We start from the raw sequence: 14,205 nt of genomic DNA, 5'->3' as shown, positions 1-14,205 counted from the left end.
GTCTTCTTCCAAGGTATTATTGAACATCTAGCTATTATCTGAAGTTTTAGCTATTCAAAGTTGTAGAAAATGGAGCTCTTAGCAGAATTATTTCCAGATTTAAAGGAATGCAACCCATACTTAGCAAGAAACTAAACAAAACAAAACAACAACTGCATGTCAAGTCACATGTTATGCTTTGATCCTCTATTTCTTCTAGGAAATAGATTTATTCAACAGGCTGAAAATGGACTCAGAATCTTGCTTTAATGCTCCATTCATTGTTTAGACATATCAATTTCCCACTGTGTGGTGAGAACCATTGGATACATATGGGGACTTGTATTCCTTCAGGAATCCTAGTACCAAAGCATAAAGAAAGGTCAAAACCATCCCTTTGAATTGGGCCTGTAAGGGGATTGGGTTCCAGTACAACTGCCGTAGCACAAGCCTAATATAATCTTTATGTCCAGTCCTGATTAGTAATCTAACCACCATGTTCTAAACTAATTACAGTTTCCAAATCATCTTCAAAGGTAAACTGACATTGGCTGCATTATACTAATGGAAATTATCAGACCATGGATCAATAAGGTTAGACTATCTCTGTCCATGTGGGGCACAGTTTAAACTGACCAAAGGCACTTGGTGCTGTGGAAGCAAACTGTACCTCCAGTGAACAAAGATGAATCAAGGAACACCCCCAAACTGTGCACCTTCAGGGGAAATGTGACCCCAGCTAATGCAAGATGGTAACCTCGTCCCTGGGCAAACAAAGCATCTACCCATAGTACCTCCACCTTCTCATCAGCTTCTGTTTATTTGCCTCATCCAGTCCATTAACACAGCCAGAAACTTCTCAAATCAATCATTTAAACCTACATGCATTTTAAATTTGAAAACAATAATTTTGAAGGAGAAAAAACATGTTTTCTTTGTTTTTAGATGGTGCCTTCATTTCTCGCAGCAGCGACCATCTTAGAAGAAGCATTTCCTTCTGTGAGTGAGAGAAGGGGGCATTCCTCTTTCACAGGGCAACTTGTCTACTCAGAAGTAATAACCACTGGATTCAATGGGTAAGTGTGTAGGGGATTGCAGCCTAAATATTTAAAAGTGCAGAAGGCAAGTACTAAATACTTATATAAAAAACAGTTAACATTACTTTAAAACACACACACACACACACACACACACACTGCTCCATTAAATAGGGATGGGGTTTTGGTCAATTAAGAAGCCTGAACTGATTAATCCAATTAAATAGTTGTTGTTGTTGTTGTTGTTATTATTATTATTATTATTATTATTATTATTAGTTTTAACAAAAACAAAAAGGGGGAACAAAAATATGCAAGTATAACTACAAACTTCAAATTAAGCAGTTAAAAGTTGCAGCTATGTCCCATATCCACTCAGCACACCGTCCATAGTATGCCAATTTGAACATATGAAAGACTTAGTGAAAAAAAGAGTCAGTTCTGTTCAGTCTCACCACTGTGTTCTTCACAAGAGGCTGTGAATAAGAGATGGATCCCCTGAATTTGACAAGCGGACAAGGAAGGTCTTCTTCCAAATCACACACAACCATACACAGAGCTGTAATTTCAATTGGAGCAGAGGAAAGCAGACCACCTTCTAGAATATCTTAAAGAACAAGGAGTCTTGTGGCACCTTAAAGACTAACAAATTGATTCTGGCTTAAGCTTTTGTGGAATATAGCCCATGCATGGAGTATTATAGGGAGTGTTATGTGGTGGTAATGTAGGGGTGGGGGTGGTGAGCAGGAGAAAACATTGAGGTCAGAAGGCAATTAAATGCAGCAATTACTGTGTCAGCTACTCACTCACAGTACAGTTTCTGCTAATAGCAGAAACATCGTGGCACTAGATAAGCCAATTAATGCATGCATATGATTTTTATTTTTGTAAAAAGAAAAAACCTTTATCCTGATTCAAACCTCTGGTGATGGAATTCAGCCTGTTGATGGAAGTTAAACTCTGCAGTCTCTCAAAGACAGAATACCTTAAAAGTCTCCTCTTCGTGAGTGACATCTGCTGGTGACAACCATGTGCTTGGAAAACCTTTGCCACCAGCCTCACTGTTCTGGACTAAAGGCTACCCCCCCCCCCTCGGTCATTCCTACTCCTGGTCTGCCTTCATCTGATGCCCACATCACAGCAACAGTTAGGTTCCTTTCGTTCACTGCCATGTGGGGGATGCTAAATAAACCCACTTGAAGTGTCTGCAGCATGTTTTAGCCTTGTGGCAATAGATGCTAAACGTTTCCTTCGTAGTTGCTTATTTCCTGACGCTAAATGTTTCCTTCTTAGGTGCTTATCCGAAAGATCAACAACGCTTTCCTTCCTCGTTATCGTGGAGAGGGAGAGACACTGTGCATTTGTTGCCAGGGGATTCTTAGGATCATGCCACACTCGCTGAAGTTGGGTTCGTGCATTAGCGCCCGAACGAGAAATCTGCTTTGGGGGGTGGGGGGTCCCTGCTTTGAGAGATCCCTGTTTTGAGATCTGCCCCTCTTGATCATCAGGTTCGCGCCTGATTCGCCCTCGTTTGCTCCGAATGCCCTTTCCGCCCAGGCACAATAGGCACGTCGGAGAGCAAAGTCGGCTCGATATGGAAGTGCATGGACGGAGGTGGGATGACGGGGAGGGTGTATCTTACAAGTGGTGTGGCCGCGAGGAGCTGTCCGCCATCCCGGGGTGCTGAATGCGCGTCGTTCCAGCCGCGCCGAGTCCCGACGCTCGGGTTGGGCCGACCACCCGGCGCCTGGCGAAGCTTAGTGGGACTGCGCCATCTGTCTGCCAAACAGGAAACCGGGCGGAGATGTAACCAAAACCGGCGGAGAAACACGAGGGGGGGAGGAGGGGGGGCACCCATCCACGCGCATTCGCAGCAGCAGCACGCCCAGCTCCTGCGCCCTCTCTGTGTGCCTGCTGAGCTGATGGGATAAGAGCACCCCCGGCAAGCGCCTCCCCCTCCCTGGGCCCGCCCTCCCCATCTGGGCAGCTGGAGCAAGCGCCTTCAGCATCTGGATGGCAAGCCCTCAGCCTATCCGCTTGAACGGGCGCCCGTGAAGGCGATGGAACGGCATGGCAAGAGAGTGGATTGTCCAGAAGGTAAGGTAATCATGGGCGCACGAGGAGTGGTGTGTGTGTGAGAGAGGGGGGGGGAGGGAGGAGTGGAGGGATGAATAGCCCTTCAGTCAGTAAGATGCACGCGTTTCCATCTTTCCTTTAAAGCCGGTGCTTGCATATTGGACGGCGGATGCCGTCGAAACTGTAGCAAAATCAGGGCTGCTAAGGAGCAACCCTCTCTTTTTCTCGGTGTGCTTTTCTTTTCTCTGCCTTTTCGTTTTCCCTCGCTCTCTCGTCTTGCTTCCAAAGCATAGATCAGCTCCATCCGCTGAACTCCTACACTCGCACGAGCGCGCGCGCGCACACACACACTGCTTAAGTATAATCTGAATCTCCAAACGAGATGACGCACGCCGGCAAAGCAGCTGAGCGCCTGTATTCCGCGTATCTATTTGTCTTACTTTATCGAAGTCGCTAAGCCTCGCTGAAGCGCATCCATCACTTCCTCGAAGCTTCCAAACTCGAGGGGAAGAGGGCTCGGATCTCTTGCCGACCCTTGAACGGAGACTTTATGCAAGTTGGGAAGGCGAGACCGAAAGCGAAGAGCAGAGTTTGCCAACATGAGTTTTCCATATTGGAGGCGGTGGATGGAAAACTGAAAGAGGGAAAAACTAGAACTTGGAGAGGTCTATAGGAGTGGAAGATAAGAATCTCACTCCTCTGGAAAGAAACATGGGCATCAAGAAGTTTGGCTGCAAGAGACGCTTGGGAAAGGGTGTCGAGTTACCTACGTGGAAAGGCTCCAACAGGTAACTTAGTTCCCCCATCCTCATCACATCCCCGTTCTATCTCAAGCCCTGCCTGCATATTAATGACTTCACTTACTGGTGTTGCTCTCAGTCTGCAGTCTCGCTTCTGAACCTCGCCTTCCTTACTGCTCTCCAAGCCTGGTCCTCTGATTCTCCACAAGCAAGAGAGGGGAAAGTTGGAGTTCTTGGATAGGGTTTTCCAGACTGATCAGGTGCAGCAAACCTGCAAGATGGATTTCAGGGTGGACGGTTGTTTGCATTTGTATGTCAACCCAGTAGCTTACCAGACTCAGGAATAACAAGCTAAGCAGTTCAGTCACCCCTTTTTCTACTTCCCCCTCTCCCCCACCCCTGTGCTGATGACTTTTCCTGATTCCTCCAACCTGCATGCAGAGAATCCAGTGGTAGGCAAGAAAAGTCACACATTCATCTCAAGGACTAGCCTTTTATTTCTTCCATCTCTTTGTCTGTGCGCCTCTGCCTGTTTCCTGGGTAATAATTTTCTTTCCTTTCAAAGCCAGATCCAGCTCATTTTGGATCTCTGAATGATGCTGGGGGCAGAGGGGATTGGATAGATGAAGTTTGCCTGCTTTTATCCTGTTGCTCTAAACTTTGCTTTCAATGAGCTAGGGAAAGAGGAAAGGATACCCCTTGCAAATAATTTTACTAACTACTATGGGGGAGGAGGAGACGGAGGAAAGGGGATAGAATTAAGGGAGGGTGTAGAAATCATCTGAGCATAGTTTGCATTTTAAATCAAAGGGTGGTTGTAGCTGGAGTCTGTTCCACAAAAAATGAAAAGGGGGGGGGAGGATAAAGAAAAGCTAAAGAAAGGAAAAGGTGGGGATCATGACCCCAGATTTTCTCACTGCTCTCTTTATTTCATGAAACCCCCATTCTTCTGTTAGTCAACATTTCCCCCTTAAAGTTAACTTTGAAGTTAACATGGATAATCTAAGTTTCTTTTTTCAAACAACAACATCCCTAACAAGAGGTACCCATAAATATTGGCATAGGTTGGAGAAGTTAATGAGATGAGAATCCATCATTTATTTCTTGTTCCTCCTGAGTGAACAGGAATAAATGTGCATTCTATAACGTTCTTCTCCAGTATGCTATTGATCCTAGAAAGGACTGTGGATTCATATTTTCAAAGAGCAAATCAAATTATTGTCAGTCATGCAAGCCATTATTCAAACAAAGCTTATGTCTATATGCCTAAGGATGGATGGGGAGGCAGGAGAGATCAGATCTTAAGAGGAAAGGTCATTTTCCGAAAACAAAGAGCTGTTACTTACAGATTTCTTTCCACCTTTTCAGTGGCATGGAAGTTACCTAGAGAAAACACAGCCTGTTTGCTTCCATAGTCTCCTGATATTTAGTTTAAGTCAAAAGGGTCAAATCATGTACTCAAGTTTCTCTAGTCTAAATATCATCAATAGGCTGCTTGATAAAGGACACTGGTAAGTCATCTGCATCTACTTTTGTAGGCACATATATAATATACTTCAGATTTTTTTTTTAAATGCTCTCTCTAGATAGATAGATAATCAAAATGGCAAATTCCTTTCCTGTTGTATTAATAGTTGGATGCTGTTTGTTTCTGAAGTTTACAGAGCTCACAGTACTCTAATTGTAAATAGTACTACATATATGTAGGGAGAGAGATAGTAGAATACAACTAAAGTCCTATTTAGAGTAGACACATTCAAATGAGGGGAACTTACATGAATCATGACTAACTTAACTCCCATTCATTTCAATGCGTCTACTCTTAGTAAGTCCTACTTAGTTGGATGCTACCCAGAGTGTTTATCCCTTCCCATATGTTAACTTGTTGCTGCCAAAATATCTATCTAAAATAATTGTAAATGTACTTGTATATTATAAGATATTGAAGATGCAGAGTTCTCTGACAAGTTGTTTTTCTTTTGGTATTTTAATGAAGACATTTGGATCAAAACCTTTTGTCGCAAAATTATGTCAAATTAGATATTTTATATCACACCTTATGTAAATAGTTGGACAATCTGTCTTTGCTTTCTCATCCTGTCAGTCTTTTGGCATTCATTAGCAAACTAAAGTATTCATTGCATATAAAATCCACAGGTTGAATATTAACTTGGAAATATGTGTTATTGTCAGTGCGATTAAAGGTGAAGTAACATCTACACATGTCCAGCACTCTGTGATTGCAATGTCCATGATTGCAATGTCATGTAGATTTGTGGGTATAAAACAGCCCTTGCAGATCAAACGAAATAGTCAAAGCTTTTCTTCTCACCTCACCTCACCTGAAACATAGTACTTTTCAATGGCAGCAGTTCACAACCCTTCAGCAGCAAGTCAATGCGTGATAAAACAGGAGTGATGCATGTACATCTGTGAATCAGTCCTTTACTCTGGGAAAATACATGCTTAGGGCTGGTTTTCAATCTTCAGCCCACATTGAAGCAGCCCAAGAAAGCAATTAAACTAGTTCAGAGTTAAGTAGTTCACAGAATCTCAATCCTATGCTCAGATACACCCCAAAAAACTGTATTGGAAGCAATGAGATCCACCACCCTGTTTATTTTTGAATAACAAACAAAATTACTTTTTGACACCCCAAATATAACATATTTGTTGGTTCATGAACCAATAACCAGAACATTGATTTAATATTGCTTGCACTTCCTGCAATTGGTCATCCTATACATCCCTATTCAGAAGTAAGCCCCGTTGAGTTCAAAAGGACTTGCTCCCTGATAAGTGTGCATTTTAGGGATGCAACCTTTAGGCACACTTTCCTGGAATGGGAGTGAGTCCTTTTGAACTCAGTGGGATTTAATTCTGAGAAACCATGCATAAGATTGCACTGAAAGTGATGCATTGAACAGACAGAAGGTTTCCCACTCACTCATACTTTCTAATTTCTTGGCTGGATTGTACAGCTAGATTTTGTTATCAGCACACAAGCCCAGAAGGCTGTTTACAAATAATAATAATAATAATAATAATAATAATAATAATAATAATAATAATAATGCATTTATGATCTATTAGTGTTTTAGTAATGCTTTATGGGACACATTTAAAGTGCCTTCGGCAACAATGTGGAGTGGACCTGCACGCACTGTTGGAATTTACAACAAAGATCTACATTATGCAACTGTAGATTCTGATGCCTCTGAGGAATTTTGAGAGAAACTCAATTTCAAATACACAATTACCACATAAATCCAGCATTGTTCCATGTCCTTCCAGTATGTTCTGAAAGTCCCTGTTGGGTAGTCTAAGTGTTGAAGTTAATAATGACTTTTCCCATTAAAATTGTTTAGCCATGTGAGCCAAGAGTGATTTGATATATCCCCTAGATGTTACCAGAATCTTCTGAACAGCTCTGCGTTGCTATTAAAAATACAGTAGTCATGTGTCAAGATGATGTCATACAAAATATCACAAATATTTTCTAATTGTCTTTCTTCATAAACAAAATGGGTTCATGTTCTATTTCATGGGAAGTGGCTGATCATGTGAAACATCTACGTTCAGCTTCTCTAACTGCTTTCAGCAATTTCCCATTCATACCATCTTTGAAGGAAAGTTTTAATGTAAAATCCAACTACTTAGCTTATGGGATGCCACCATGTTTGTCTCAGGGACTGAAGTGCCAACAATGAACACAGTATCTTTTACAGGACTTCAAGCCTATGGGTCTCACAAAAAACTTTGTTAAGTATTAATTTTAAAATTACCCTAATGGTGTAATCTTAGGAATTGCATTCGATTAAGTTTTTGGTGGACCTGGGTTCTTCTGTTTGTCTCATGATATTACATTAAAAATCAAACAAACCACCACTTCAGTGGATATGAAATGTACCTATGAGTGTTTGAGCCCATGGAACTTGGTTCTTTTAGTGATGGAAGTGGATTATACTGTATGTTTCAATAGAACTTTCATTATATTTGGCCAGTACTCTCGGCTCAGTAAAGAATGTGAGTGAAATGCTATTCTATAACTTTGTAACAGTTTCCTTGTATTCTGTACCTTTCTGTTCCTGTTGACTTTCAGGTCTAATCTCTTTGGCTTTATTTAGGATTATGTTCTGCCAATAACTAAAAGGCCAGAATGCCACCTTGCACTAGTTTTGAAGCCAGTCATTTGTACAAGGTTGCAAACACAGGTGCTACAGGACAAATTCTGACATCGTCACTATCACCATAATTTTGAAATTTATCCTATGCATCTTCATTAGTAAAGAACACTATCTGAGGAGCCTCATTCCCTCCTAGTCCTCTTGAAAATGGGTATAGACATGGAACTTACGTTTGAACATTGAATATAAGATAGAGTCTGAAATGTATACACCAAACTTTGTTGATCTATCTTAGCCTTCAGATACCATACTCTTTATTTATTTGCTACCCCACCCCACCCTGAAAAAGGGTGTGGGAATGGGAATGAGGTTCATTTTCAAAATCCAGAAAGTTGTCCTGAATTTACTTTGCTATCTCAACCTTCATGGTGGATGCTGCATTTCATTTTATTTTACAAATTTTCTGCCCCTATTCTGATAATGAATGGGATAGGGTTTTCTTCCCCATTCTTGAAACACAGAATATTGAACTAAACTATGCATTGTATTTTGTATTTTCCATCCTCCTCTAAAAAGTGAAAGTGAAGATGACCTGGTTTTTGAACTTGAAACAGAATTGTGCTTGAGCATGGGTAGGCAAATATAATTGAACAGTGAGATTTCAGTATCATTCCAATATCTCTTTGTACAAATGTATTATCATGTTCCAAATGAACATATGAATGGTATGCCACACAGAACACAATTAAACTAAGGGCCTCAGTTGCTTGCATCCTAGATTTCAGCTGGTCTTTTGACCAAAACATATTATGTGAAGTCAATGGATATTATTTCAGTGCCTGGTAGCAGGAGCATTATTTGTGATAGTTTTACCAAACAATTACTGCTGACAGTTCTAGAAATGGGTATAGAACTGTCTGTACAATTAAGACACATCATAACAAAATGACACTAGACAGATATCATGGACTAACTTTGACAAATAATGGTTATGTATATATTTATTGATACTTTATACATGCATGTATGCATACAATTTTATGCCTCTGTATAACAGATATTATCTGGGCATCCTAAAAGAATTTAAAACATTAGAATGAAATAAAGTTATAATAAAACAACAAAAATACAATAAATACAGCCAATGCAATTAGGGTTGTCGTGAGCACCCATCTGGATCCAGGAGCATGGACATGGTGAATATCCCCCCACCCTGTCTGGTCTGGGTGAGTTCACCCACCCCTGAAATACAACTCTCTTTAAAATAAAGGACAGAGAAAGACAGACTTTTCAGCACTAAAATTAGGCAGAAAAAATATCTGAAAAATTTAAAATAGTATAAACCCACATCATTCCCCTGGTTTCCCCAGAGGAAATAAAAAGGTCTGTGCCAACTACCAAAAGAATATTAAAGTAGATGCTACATGGGTCTCTCTAGGGAGGACATTCATTAATCAAGGACCACACTCTCCCATAGTCCCTTTCTCTCATAGAAACCCACTGTACCTCACTTGGTGGGCCCCACTCAGAGAAGGGTTTTGGATGGCAATCTCAAGTTTTGGTTAGGTTCATATGGGGAGAGAAGATCCTTCAGAGACCAAGGTCCCAAATCATGAAGGGCTTAAAAACAAAACAAAAACAACAGCTCTTTGAATTAAGCCCAGAAATGAACAGGACACCAGTAGAGATGTCCAAGTACTGGTCTGATATATTCATAATGCCCAGCCTTTCAGCCATATTCTGTACCAACTGATGCTTCTGGACCAAAAGCAGCCCCATGTAAAAGACACTGTGGTAATCCAAGCAGAAGGTTACCAGAGCATGGATCACTGAAGGATCGTTCCAATACTTACATTTATATACTAAGTAGCAAAATGTCCTTCATTATAATATGCAGGATATATGGGGAGATGGCATCCTCTGAAGGGATGCAGTGTGACTCATTCCCTGCTAGTTTCCTGTCACTGATGGCCAGGTTCCTAACTCCTCAACATGATGGTGGCCAGTACTCCCTTCCCTCTTCCCAGAAATGAATAGTGGACATTTACTTACATAGGAGAGAAAAATAATTGAGATAAGGGGTAAACTTAAAGTATTCCTTGCATAAAGGATCAAGCCTACTCCTATCTTCATGAGCTGCTTTCTTCAACTTCATAGCCACTTCATGGGTTTCATTAACTGATTACATTAGAAAAACTAGCTTTTAGATATAATTCCTTGAAGCCATTATATTGCTCAACACTTTTAATGGCAACCCTGTAACCAGCTGTTTTATTAATCTTCTGCCGTTTTACTTGTTTTGACTGTTAATTTTACTGGTTTGTATGATGTGGTCCATTTTATTGTTTTTGCTGTTAGCAGGTTCTGCTTCCTCCCCCCGCCTCTAATCTCTCTGTGTTTTATGATTATATTTATAGTTTTAAATGGATATTTTCATGGTCCTATGAATGCTATTCTTTTAAACAGTTGTAATCCACGTTGAAGACCATAAAGTGGGAAACATGGCATACAAATACTTTAATTAAATAAATGAATAAATGAAAGTAAATACAAAGGAAAACAAATAATCTTCTCTCCCCATATGAACCTAACCAAAACTTGAGATTGCCATCCAAAACCCTTCTCTGAGTGGGGCCCACCAAGTGAGGTACAGTGGGTTTCTATGAGAGAAAGGGACTATGGGAGAGTGTGGTCCTTGATTAATGAATGTCCTCCCTAGAGAGACCCATGTAGCATCTACTTTAATATTCTTTTGGTAGTTGGCACAGACCTTTTTATTTCCTCTGGGGAAACCAGGGGAATGATGTGGGTTTATACTACTTTAGATTTTTCAGATATTTTTTCTGCCTAATTTTAGTGCTGAAAAGTCTGTCTTTCTCTGTCCTTTATTTTAAAGAGAGTTGTATTTTAGGGGTGGGTGAACTCACCCACACCAGGCAGGGTGGGGGGATATTCACCACGTCCATGCTCCTGGATCCAGATGGGTCCTTTATAGCCAGATCAAGAGAATGGTATAAAACTGTGCAATCAGAAAATCACCAATAGATAGAAGTATAATTTAGATCTGGAGAATACACATTTCCCTTGTGGGCATTCCAGCAATGCAGATTCTCATGAATATTTTCCCAATTAGCTTCTTAAATACTAATTTTGAAAATCCCCATGCTCATAGGGACACAATCTGACACTCTGATCTACTACAGTAGTCTGAAATTCTATACAGAAATGTTGTATGGTTTTGAACCATTGATGTGACCAACAAAAGTCAATTGCCTAGCAGAAGAAAATCTTTATGCAAAGTCGAGTAAAATGCCACCAGAAAATGTTCTCCTAATTGTCAAGACTAAGACGTCACATGATGCTTAGCTGTTGATCTGCCATAATTACTCTTACTAAGTTTTGTTTTGCTTTGCTTTGTGTCTCTCTCTCTTCACAGTGGATTGGAGCCAAAGCAAACAAATGTCTCCAATAATGTACTAATAGGTAATGTTGCACAGATAATAGTGCTTTAAATTTGGGTGGGTGGAAATCTCCTAAGGTTTTGTGAAGTTCTTCAGTTATAATCTACACCCTGTTTTTCTATTTGCAATAATTTATTAGTCAGATAATTTCCATGCTATAGGCAGTTGCATGTCCTGCATACCTGTTTTGCTTTCTGTAAATGGCATGCAGTCAGCTACAACAGTAGTATCAATTAAAAATCCAGGGTGTTCCTTCATATGAACCAGCACTATTGCTAGTTGCTATGAAGGTATACCATTTTAGCTCTACTGATAGTTTGATATCATCATTGTCGAAAGTTACAATGCTTCCAGTACACATTCACCTTGGAGTAAGTTCTAATGAACATAGTAGGGTCTACTGCATAAGATCAGACTGCATGTTTTGCAAGAAACTCACCTTGAACTTTGTGAAACTTGTTTATGGATAAACATGAATAGATTTGCACAGAAAACATATATCCTTATGAAATATCATTATGAGTCACTTTCAGCAAGGTACTGTACTTATTATTACTATATGAATAGCCAAATTTGAAAAACCTGCTCATTCTTTTTAGATACTTCACCTATCCTTTAAAAGGTGCAGAAAAAGGCAACCAAAATTATCAAGGGGCTGGAGCAACTCCTCCATGAGGAAAAGTTACAACATCTGGAGCTTTACTAGAATCATGTGTGGTGTGGAGAAAGTGGATATGGAGAGGTTTTTCTCCCCCTATCATAATACTACAACCCATAGTACTCCAATGAAGCTGAGTGCTGGGAGATTCGGAGCAGACAAAAAGAAATACTTCTTCATCCAGCACAGAGTCCAAATTGTGGAATTCGCTACCTCACTATGTAGCGATGGCCACCAACTTGAGTGGGGATTAGACACAATAATAGAGAGTAAAGCTACCAATGGCTACTAGTCATGTTGGCTGTATATAATCTCCAGTATTAGAGGCAGTATGCCTTTGAATACCAGTTGCTGGGAAACAACAGTAAGAGAGGTCTCTTGCCGTTGGCTCCTGCTTGTGGGCTTCTTGTGGGCATCTGGCTGGCCACTGTGGGAACAGAATGCTGGACTGGATAGGCCTTTGGTCTGATCTACCAGGGCTTTTCTTATGTTCTTATCCTGACATATGGCATTGAAAAGCATGAACAATCCAGCTAGACTCACTTGAACCCCATTCTCAGCAAAAGCACATCTGCTTTTGAATCTTACTGATTTCAGTGGTTCATGCCTGACTTTCTCTGGATTGTGCAATTTGTAATGTGTGTTTTCTCTATTAAATTGATAATGCAGTAGCCTGTACCCATTATTAATATGGATGTTATTATAATAAGCAAATTAGTAGGCAGGATGGTGCTTGTTGGCTGAATCCTCAAGGATTAGAGAAGAGGAGAGTGTTTTCTCTTTGTAGAAGTAATAGTGCCCCCAATAAGCACACATGAATCCTACTCTATCCCTAGGGATTCGGCATTAACCCCCCCTCCAAATACTGAGGAGGACAGTTTGTGAAACAAACTACACTTTTAGTTTCTAGATCACTGTTTGGATAACAGGAATGGCCCTTGAATATATTCTGTTTTAATAAATATTTAGTTGATCAAATTACTTCCTCAGAGTGAGCATCTATTATTATTATTATTATTATTATTATTATTATTATTACTTTCATATAATTATTAGAAATCCATCATGGTCTTGCGGTCATGAAAATTCTGCTGGGTGTGCAGTCAGCAAAATAATTCAGCAGTGCCAGGTCCTTCTGACAGCTGTATTTTGGAATGATCATGCATTGTAAACCGCCCAGAGAGCTTCGGCTATGGGGCGGTATACAAATGTAATAAAAAATAAAAAATAATATGATTTACCCCATAGTTTACTTGGGGATGGGGAACTTGTGTTCGTTGAGGAACAGCTGCTCTGTATATGCATAACTACATTGCATCCCTCTGCATTGGCCAAATGTAGCAGAGCCAGGTATTTGCCCAATTGACATATAGCTCACAACTGGAGGACTGGGGAAACTGAGCAACCGGCAAAGAAGGGGAAATGTTTCACTAGGCAGGATTTTTATGCACGTGGACATGTATATAGCAGCATGTGATTGGTTACCACACAGAGGTCAGATGAGAATAAGAGCCCTCCGCCCATCTCTAAATGTAGATTTGCTGCATAACCACATCAAAAGCCTCTGCCACTGGGAGTGATTCTTCTGCAGGCAGCACCAGTTCCACGCAATGTTTTGTTGCACATCAGTGTTTCTCGATTAGGGCCCAGTGTTTACACTGGGGGGTGGGGCGGGGGGAGATATATCAAGCTTGTTTGTAAGGAAGCAAATTTAAATTAGTGTGTTGATGCTACTTTTAAATGCTTTTAATGAGGAATGATTTGCTATTCAAAAATGCTACCTATAATAATGCCATAACTTTCCCATGCTGATTATCATGTGCATTTTAAAACAATCATTCTTCTAAACAGAAATCTGATGTAGCCTTGAGTTTTAAAAGGGGGGATTGGGCACAAACAACACAATCTTGGGAAGACTCTTTCTTTTCTTTGTATTATTAGAAAGAAACCTGGCAGGGATCACTTCTTGCAATATGCCTGATGTTATGCATTCTAGAGACTGAGATCATAGGATCTGGCTGGTATGTGAGTAGTTTATTCAGAGTCTTCAACTAGATGCCAGGAGTCCTTTTCAAGATGTTCTCAGGTAGATTTCATGCACAGTTGTTGCTATTGAAATATCTGCCT

General features: G+C 40.4%; 1 protein-coding gene across 1 annotated transcript in view; it reads left to right on the top strand.

Annotated features, from left to right (window-relative positions):
- The first annotated feature begins 3,694 nt into the window (after positions 1–3,694).
- KCND3 (potassium voltage-gated channel subfamily D member 3) overlaps positions 3,695–14,205 on the top strand; it is a 364,787-nt gene continuing 354,276 nt past the window's right edge. The window contains exon 1 of the mRNA XM_063143105.1: positions 3,695–3,880. The gene's annotated coding sequence lies outside the window, so the exon portion shown is untranslated. The remainder of the gene's footprint in view (positions 3,881–14,205) is intronic.

Source organism: Elgaria multicarinata, chromosome 1 (assembly GCF_023053635.1).
Source record: "Elgaria multicarinata webbii isolate HBS135686 ecotype San Diego chromosome 1, rElgMul1.1.pri, whole genome shotgun sequence".
Classification (NCBI taxonomy): Eukaryota; Metazoa; Chordata; class Lepidosauria; order Squamata; family Anguidae; genus Elgaria; species Elgaria multicarinata.
The sequence above is the reverse complement of the archived record's forward strand: the minus strand, read 5'-3'. Positions and strand labels throughout refer to the sequence as shown.